The 9,722-nt window shown below is 45.1% G+C and overlaps 1 protein-coding gene across 3 annotated transcripts in view; it reads left to right on the top strand.

Moving 5' to 3' along the window:
* LOC137415597 (uncharacterized) overlaps window positions 1–9,722 on the top strand; it is a 29,152-nt gene that overhangs the window by 2,054 nt on the left and 17,376 nt on the right. For 2 of the 3 annotated variants that reach the window (XM_078780511.1, XM_068101202.2), the window contains exon 1: window positions 5,858–5,967. The exons of the other annotated variant lie outside the window; for it this stretch is intronic. The gene's annotated coding sequence lies outside the window, so the exon portion shown is untranslated. Of the gene's footprint in view, window positions 1–5,857; window positions 5,968–9,722 lie in introns of those variants that run through there. 3 annotated transcript variants of the gene reach the window in all.

The raw sequence follows: 9,722 nt of genomic DNA, 5'->3' as shown, positions 1-9,722 counted from the left end.
ATTGCAATGATACTTATGCAGGCATGTTAAACATGCCTGCATATGTACTTGTAAATCTTTACGGTGTAGCCTGTAGGGCAATGCCGTCTAGAACAGCGTTTGTCTGTCCGTATGTCCTCACAAACGTACACCAATCAGAGCTGATTAGGATCTTGTCACATGACAGTGTGACAGCATTTATGAACCACTAGCAAAAGTTTCCGGGTAACAATGAGTCACCTCCTAATGGGAATATGAAGAGAGGGGGGAGGAGAGGAGGAAGGGAAGGTGGAGGAGAAAGAGGGAAGGGAGAGGTGGAGAGAATGGTTAGTATAACGCACAAAAATGTTAGTCAATAAAAATATGGGTACGTAAACACAAAAAGGGAGCTCTGTCTACTGTAACGCCATGGCTTGCAAAAGCAGCCTGAATAGTGTTCACCAAGTGGTGGTTAATCATATTCAAAAAGAGTGTTATAACACAACCAAACTTCCCCGGCCTTGTGACTAATTAATTAAGTACACAGGTTTTTCTGACTTCATTTGTAGAGCCCTCGGCAAGCGGCTTAGGCACTCCAGCAAGCACTCCAACGTAATGGGTGATAAGGAACGGCTGGCTTGGCAAGCGATAGCAAGCTAATTGCTTCTGGTTGAAATGGCCGAGGAATTTTAAAAACAGGTCGCAGGTACAGTCGAGTGGCACCCTATCCCATGGAAGTATGAATTAAGCTAAAAATTATTATTAAGTTACATTAAAAAAAACTAACCCCAGAAGCAGAATCACAGCCTCGCTTAAATAAATGAATATATACACTTAGTTATATAAATTGCTAGATATGGTAAATTTTGTCAGATTTCACTCCAGATTTGGACATTTATTTAGTCTACATGATCCAATCCTCATATCCAAATCCAGATTTTGATGATATGCTTTAATTATGTAATAATTGATCGTGTTTCCAAGGCAAGGCACATTTGAATAGGGCGAAACAAAATGGCGGCTTAAGAACCCAGCGAGTGGCAGTGGGCTGACCAATATGGCGGGCCGCCATATTGGTAAGGCTTTTTGGGTTTTTTTTCTTTGAGCACCTCGTTCATCATCTTAAAAAATGGTGTTATAACACACCAAAACACCCAGTTTTCATCGTTGCAATTTGTTGGAGGTCCAGGTGTAGGCATACAAAGTTTGAGGCCTCGCGGTTTCATGGTTTTGGAGTTATGGAGGGGATGGACGGATGGGCACTGCCTTTTATTATTATAGATTACAGTTGCCTATTTTACTAAAAGGAAATATAATAAGCTTCTGTAGAATGTTTTGGTGTCCCATTGGGTGTCGTAAGGTAGGTAGGAGGTTTGAGGAATTCCTCAATTCAATCATGATTTTGAAATACGATCGACAAGGACCATGCTCCCGAATCCGGAAGTGAACAGATGATGACGGTTCGCTGGTTTGATATCTCAATACAATCGTGATTTAACATTATATTTTGGTATCTTAATACTATTATATTATTTTGTGATTGGAATGATGAATGGTGCTGTTTGGAATTAAATGGTGTTTGTTTGGAAATTTGTGATTTCAATGATGAATGATGCTGTTTGGAATTAAATATAGAGAATGCTGTTTGGACATATAGAGAATGTGCTGTCAATGCCTGACATTGGACTGAAGGTGGCACAGGAATGTGGAATTTATTGGTTCATCGTTGGCCATGTTTTTTACCCAAGTCATTCACGAACCGGCCGTCCATGCCTGAAGTCAAACAAATGTAATGCTTACATTATTTGATAACTGGTATCCCCACCCAGGTCATGCTATCCTCTTCAACTAAAGTATCAAACAAGCCTGGCTACACCATTGTTAGACTATCGGTCTTGTTTTAAAAAGAAGTAGTACTTTTAATTCATTTTATTATTTGTAGATGTTATTGCAGTCATTGCAATTTTTTTTTTTCATTATCTTAATTTTTATTTTATATTGTAAATCTTTCACAATTCAGTTTCTGGCTGCAATGATTTGATAATAAAACCATGAATTGAATTGAATTGAATTGGTATCATCGATACTAAATATAAAAATTACACAGACAACCAGAGTACTAGATATTGAATGGGTGATATAATTTGCTCACCTCACATAACATTTGCGATGGTATGCGAGATCAGGTTTCTGAGTTAAATCCTTGATCATAGCAGTGAAATCAATGGCAATGTTTCACTCCTCACCATCCAGGTTTTCCCATCTTTTAACACATTGACAATTTATTTTGGAAACTGGCGTCAGACATCGGTAGAGTAGGGCCATTTGCAGCCGACACAATGTGCAAACAACACCCCGTGCAGGTCGTCATATTGGATCATGAAGCAGGAGACGAGTGTCGGCATACGCATGGACGCCGTTGATTAGCTGCTCGCCGCCGTCACGTGGCAGCTGACCACAATTTTTTGGAGGTTAGTCTCTCGTTAATGCGCAAATAGAAAGGAACATTGGTGATTCCTAATCTCAACATCATAAAGTACATCTGATGTGAAAATTGGGTTGCCTAAAATTTGCATCGGGATGACATCCCAGCGATTTTGGCCCACTTCTAAAAATCTGCATTTTTCCAATTGGCTCAATCTTGTCATTTTCTTAAAGCCATTAGTGCAGTGTCCTTGGTCTTGGGCATTTTTGATGACTCGTCTCCATCCCAAGCCATTCCAATGAGCCTTCCTTGTGGATCCATGGTCTGTCAAGTTCTTTTTTTAATCTTCCTGCTCTTGTCATTCTCCTATTTGGCAGGGTATATCTGCTGGTATTTATTTTTCTAATTTTCCTTTTTCGTCTTTGTGATCATTGGGGATGTATTTGTTTCTGTTTCGTTTTCCTGTATTGTATCTTGCACTTGCACCTGTTTTTGGAAGTTTGTTGCGAAATGGACAGGATACATTTTCTGAATTGTTTTTTCCTTACTTCTCAATTGTGACTTCTTCTAAACTTCGTAAAGTTTCATGACAATCGGTTTAGATTTGTGACCTGTAAGCAAGTGACAGTGTGCAGGTGTACAGGATATGAAATATCCTGCTTTATGAAGACAGACTCCCTGCTCTCAAATGTTGTGTATGTGTGCTTCCCCTTCTCTCCCCATCTTGTCTTCCGCTCCCTCTTTTTATATATTTTGTTTGTCTGGTTGATTTGTTTGTGAAGTAAATGTCAGCTCTTTCACGAGCCTCGATTCAGTATACAAAAAAAAAAAAACAAACAAAAAAAAAAACACAACAGACAAACGAACAAATGAAAAAGCGGTCAGAGACCGAGGACTTGCTGGAATTTACTTTTTTATCGGCGATTTCGGACAAATATGGCGGTTGAACCACGTGACCGATGACGTCATCATTAACATATTTTATTCCTCATGGAGGCACCAATGACATTAACATTTTATTCCCCATGGAGACAACGCATTTTAAAGGCCATTTCCTCTGCTAGAGCGGGGGTTAGCCTTATTCCCCATGGAGAGTTCTTTACCATGAGCCATGTCTCAATTTTTTCTGTTCAGCACTTTCGGAGATATAGTGGTGCAAAGTTTTGCCGTTTTTCCAAGATGGCGGCCGAACCACGTGACTGATGGCGTCATCATTAACATATTTTATTCCCCATGGAGAGTTCTTTACAATGAGCCATGTCAATTTTTTCTATTCAGCACTTTCGGTGATATAGAGGTGCAAAGTTTTTTGGGTTTTCCAAGATGGCGGCCGAACCACGTGACCGATGATGTCATCATTTTTTTTTTTTCTCCACCAGTTTATGCCGTCATGTCGCTCAATAAATTGCATCTTGATTGGATGAAGTTTTGTACTTGTCGAATTATCAAATTATGACGTCATAACGTAGGCCTTGGGTCGAGAGAGTTAAAAATTGGGCAGTCTATTCCAGGGCAAGACAAATATGTGTGTAAAGTTTGGCGATTCTACGTGCAACGGTCTAGACGTAGTGCTGCAAACAGACAGACAGACACAAACCAACAGATCAACATACTTGCCGGAATCTTTTCCGGCAAGTAACAAACAGACAGACAGACAAACCAAACGATCAACATACTTGCCGGTGTAGCAGTTACCGCTGGGTATACACAATCGCCTTGCACCTACTGAGGACGCGGCCAGGGAGCGATCACCATGCCGGGCTCGTCCAGGCCGCCCGGACAGGCCCAGACGCGCCTCTCCCGGGCATGCCCGGACTCGCCGTTCCCAGGCTCGCCCAGGACACCCGGCATGCCCAGACTCGCCGTTCCAGGGCTCGCCCAGGACACCCGGGCATGCCCGCTCTCGCCTTTCCAGGGCTCGCCCAGGACGCCCGGGCATGTCCAGACTCGCCCGGGCACGCCCAGCCTCGCCTTTCCAGGACTCGCCCGGGCACGCCCAGCCTCGCCTTTCCAGGACTCGCCCGGGCACGCCCAGCCTCGCCTTTCCAGGACTCGCCCGGGCACGCCCAGCCTCGCCTTTACAGGACGCCCGGGCACGCCCAGCCTCGCCTTTCCAGGGCTCGCCTAGGACGCCCGGGCACGCCCAGCCTCGCCTTTCCAGGACTCGCCCGGGCACGCCCAGCCTCGCCTTTCCAGGACTCGCCCGGGCACGCCCAGCCTCGCCTTTCCAGGACGCCCGGGCACGCCCGGCCTCGCCTTTCCAGGACGCCCGGGCATGTCCAGACTCGCCTTTCCAGGGCTCGCCCGGGCATGTCCAGCCTCGCCTTTCCAGGGCTCGCTTAGGACGCCCGGACATGCCCGCTCTCGCCTTTCCAGGGCTCGCCCAGGATGCCCGGGCATGTCCAGACTCGCCTTTCCCGGGCAAACACTCCGGCATGATGTGTATATATATTGCTGCCCGATAAACGGGCTTTACAGAGTTTGCCGGGTTCTGTACGAATAAACATGCTTTGAACTCAACCAAATGGCCTCGTTCTCTCGCCGTCCACGACTCCTAAACAGGAATCTTTTCCGACAAGTAACAAAGAGACAAACAGTCATTTTGAGATATCCTGCTATGCATAGTTTTTGGCCACATCTCCCAAAGGTGAAGAATCACTTTAAAAAATTATCGTAGCCGGATCCGAATCTTCACCAAAATCGAAGCATTTCGTAATTGTCACATACGCTACATCTCTGCCAAATTTCGTCTGAATCCGTCCACAACTGAGATATTTTGTTCACAAACGGACAAAGGGGTGACAGACAGGGGTGAAAACATAACCTCCACCTTTGGTGGCGGTGGTAAATTACTACAAATTAACTATAATTGGGGCTTGTCCGGGGTTCGGTAATGATCCTGAAAAGAATCCTTGGAACAAAATTATGAGACCAAGAAAACATCACAACTTGGCCTTTCAAACGTGATCCTTGCCCCAAATGGAGGAGGATTGTTAGTGTTCCAGGAGGATTCCGTTCCACCTGATCAAAAACCCATAAATGGACATTACAACGAACGAGAGACTTATCGGCGTCCCAGGGGGTAACTGCATTCGGTCCTCCTGCTTCCAAAACCCCCAGGTTCGGAGCACACGTACTATACCGAGAGGGGAATTCAGAAACTACATCGTTTCCCAGATTTACACATTTGCTGATATCGCAGGTGAGAAATAGTTTGCTAAACCTTCCCATGGAACCACAAAATAGAGATTCGCTCATCAGCTGGATCACTGCTGTGTCAACCAATTCGAGGCGGTGTATTGGTTTTCTCTACTCGATTTATACGACAGCTCAACTCGAAATACGAGAAGAAAGAATTACTGATTCGTGAAACGGTAACATGTTCCTTCCTTAGTTTGGACAATATTGTGCTTGCGATGGAACAATTAAGATGCCGTTTTGATGACGAGAATAATTGTAATCGGGAACGACAGCAAACATCCGGTGAGATCTTCTTCTTCTTCCTCATGCACTAATTATTTGGACTGGATTGTGAACGCTCGAGCTCGCGCGGAAAACTTCTGAAGGAAATCGTGTGTTCGACGGTTCGTTCATTTTGGTTTCTCGATTGCTTATTTCATGATCATCGGAGTCTGGAAACGTTCATTTAAAGTTGAAAAAAAACTTTTGTTTGTCATTCAATTCATGGGAGGGTGGGTGTTGGTTGCATCATTTTCATTCTGGAGGCGCGGCTGTGCAGCTGATGCAGTGCCCCTGTCACTCGTAAGCTGGTACACATTTTGCCAACTTTGAAAGGATGAACGGGCTGAATCAACCCACCTGGTGTTGGTTAAACGGCTCGACAGGGGCTCGAACTCAGGACCGGAGGATTCCAAGACCGCCACATTAACTGTTAAACCAACACCAAACTTGTGAATCATGATGAAGATACATACATACATACATACATACATACATACATACATACATACATACATACATACATACATACATACATACATACATACATACATACATACATACATACATACATACACACACACACACACACACACACATACATACATACATACATACATACAATAAATTGAATGTCAACTTGAACGGCACTTTTGAGTAGCCAGGCTGAGCAGTTTACGTTTTGTAACCAATGATGGGCTGGATCCAGACCCGGATCAATGTTAGGTTGGATCCAGACCCGGATCAATGATAGGCTGGATCCAGACCCAGATCAATGATAGGCTGGATCCAGACCTGGATCGATGATAGGCTGGATCCAGACCTGGATCGATGATAGGCTGGATCCAGACCCGGATCGATGATAGGCTGGATCCAGACCCGGATCACTGATAGGCTGGATCCAGAGCCGGATCACTGATAGGCTGGATCCAGACCCGGATCAATGTTAGGTTGGATCCAGACCCGGATCAATGTTAGGTTGGATCCAGACCCGGATCAATGATAGGCTGGATCCAGACCCGGATCAATGATGGGCTGGATCCAGACCCGGATCAATGATAGGCTGGATCCAGACCCGGATCAATGATAGGCTGGATCCATAACCGGATCAATGATAGGCTGGATCCAGACCCGGATCAATGATAGGCTGGATCCAGACCCGGATCAATGATAGGCTGGATCCAGACCCGGATCAATGATAGGCTGGATCCAGACCCGGATCAATGATAGGCTGGATCCAGACCCGGATCAATGATAGGCTGGATCCAGACCCGGATCAATGATAGGCTGGATCCAGACCCGGATCAATGATGGGCTGGATCCAGACCCGGATCAATGATAGGCTGGATCCAGAGCCGGATCAATGATAGGCTGGATCCAGACCCGGATCAATGATAGGCTGGATCCAGACCCGGATCAATGATAGGCTGGATCCAGACCCGGATCAATGATAGGCTGCATCCAGACCCGGATCAATGATAGGCTGGATCCAGACCCGGATCAATGATAGGCTGGATCTAGACCTGGATCAAAGATAGGTTGAGATCATGTTCAATTCTCTATAATAATAGCGTAAGGACTCGACTTTGTTATCCCTTTTACGCCGCACCCAGTGACCCGATGCCCACGGCACTAATGGATTTACGATCTATGAACCGCGCTCTTTGTTTATCACGTACAGACATACTCGAAAAATCGGAATTAGCCGACGTTGGGGCCCAAAAGCATCCGATTAACTGCCGATATGACGCCATCTTACGACACCATCGTATTGGCGTCTGCTGGGCGAAGGCGAAGCAAGCCGTCCGCTGATTGGACAGGCGAAGACGAAAGCAAGCCGTCCACTGAGTGGACAATCCAGAGCATGCATTTGTGCCGGTGTCGGCGATCGTTGTTCATATACGCACTCTTCATTCTCATCTTTCTTCCTAACTCTTACTCGGACAAGCAAATCCCCTATGCCATCCATAATGGTACACTCTATCCACACACCACATCCTCCCTTCCGTGGATGTTCCACGGGTTTTGGCTAGTAATTATTATTACTAGCAACGGTACCCGCCCTATGGGTGGGGATTCAATTGGGAGGCCAAAATGAAAAGGCAAAATATCAGAAATTGAAGGCTTTTTTTTTTTAATTTTAAACGATTTATATAAACATCCGTTAAATCATATCACACGCAAATCATCAAAATCTAAACAGTATTTGTAGAATTTCAATAAAAGCCACATCACTGTTCATATCGGTAATTATTATTCCATTGTGTTTGGAAAAACTGGAAGATTGGAAAATTTTTCCGAATTGGAAAAACAATATTCCAGGGGGTCCCAGGATTACCCACCCAAAATTTCATTGCGATCGGTTCAGCCGTTTTTGTGGTACCTGGGAACGGACGGACGGACGGACATTTGGTGAATTATAGTAAGACTAGCGGGGTCAACCGTGGGAATCCCACGGGTATGGACGTGTGTGACATGCTGCACATTAAATTTTACAAAATGGTTAAAATGGTGTAATGAACACAATTTATTTATTTCACATAATATGTGACCCCTCACTCCTCTCCACCCTCACGCCTCTCCAATGCCATTCCTCCTCACACTCCTCTCCAACCCCTCACACTCCTCTCCAATACCTCCTCACACTCCTCTCCAATACCTCCTCACACTCCTCTCCAATACCTCCTCACACTCCTCTCCGCTCCAATCGCCCCTCACTCTCCGCTGCAATCGCTTCTCACTCTCCGCTGCAATCGGCCCTCACTCTCCGCTCCAATCGGCCCTCACTCTCCAACTTCTTGCTCCTCGCTCTCCAACCCCTATCTCCTCGCTCTCCAACCCCTCGCTCCTCGCTCTCCAACCCCTGGCTCCTCGCTCTCCAACCCCTCGCGCCTCACTCTCCAACCCCTCGCTCCTCACTCTCCAACCCCTAGCACCTCGCTCTCCAACCCCTCGCTCCTCTCCAACCCTCCTCATCGTTGTTGCAGCAGCATTCTTTGCGGTTCTCCCGTCTCGTGCGGTCTTTGCGCGGTTCTTGCTACAATGCTACATCCTGTTCAAGTCTGCATTGACGTTCGTCGACGGACTCGTTCGCCCGTCTCATTCGTTTTCTTGCTACATCCTGTTCAAGTCTGCGTTCTTCATCGACCGTCACATTCATTTTGGAAATGGAAGTTTCCACGCAACGCATGAATTGTCACGATCCTCAAGAGGAAGTGTCTCGTAATTATCAAATGACAAATGGCAAGTAAATTACATTGTGAAAATTAAAGCTTTCAAATAAACCTATTTAAAGTGTATGCGCACATAACTAATAGTAATAAAAAAAAACGAAGAAATATCTCTCGGTAATTTCCTGAAACATATTTTACTTCCGGATAATAATGTTGAATGAAATAAGAAAGAACGAAGATATATGTCGTTTTTGTGCCGACTCTCATAAAAGGTAAAAGTAATATATCTTAACGGAAAAGAGAAAGCGAATTTTTAATATATGTCGACATTTTCCCCGACTGTTATTTTAGGCGGTGTATTTTCGTGTACCATCGTGGCGCGATTTTTAGAAATATATCTCGGCAATTTCCCGTGTGTGCGTGAATGTTCTCAATTATTTCTGACACTGAGTCTAAAACCATCGATAAAAATTAAATCAGATGGTGAATTCGAGATAAAATCGTGAGGGTGACTCTCAATGAATGGGCTTTAGTTTACAGGCTGGATTGAAGAGGTGTATGACTTGGAGTGCTTCAAAAATATTTAATACTTACATTATTTGCAAACTGGTATCCCCACCCAGGTCCATACTTCAACGAAAGTATCAAACAAGCTCGGTTACGCCGCTGTTAGACTTTTGGTCTTGTTTTTATTATGCCTCCGCCGA

This window comes from Myxine glutinosa, chromosome 6, assembly GCF_964187855.1.
Source record: "Myxine glutinosa chromosome 6, kmMyxGlut1.1, whole genome shotgun sequence".
Classification (NCBI taxonomy): domain Eukaryota; kingdom Metazoa; phylum Chordata; class Myxini; order Myxiniformes; family Myxinidae; genus Myxine; species Myxine glutinosa.
This window is presented reverse-complemented; position numbering and strand designations above follow the sequence as displayed.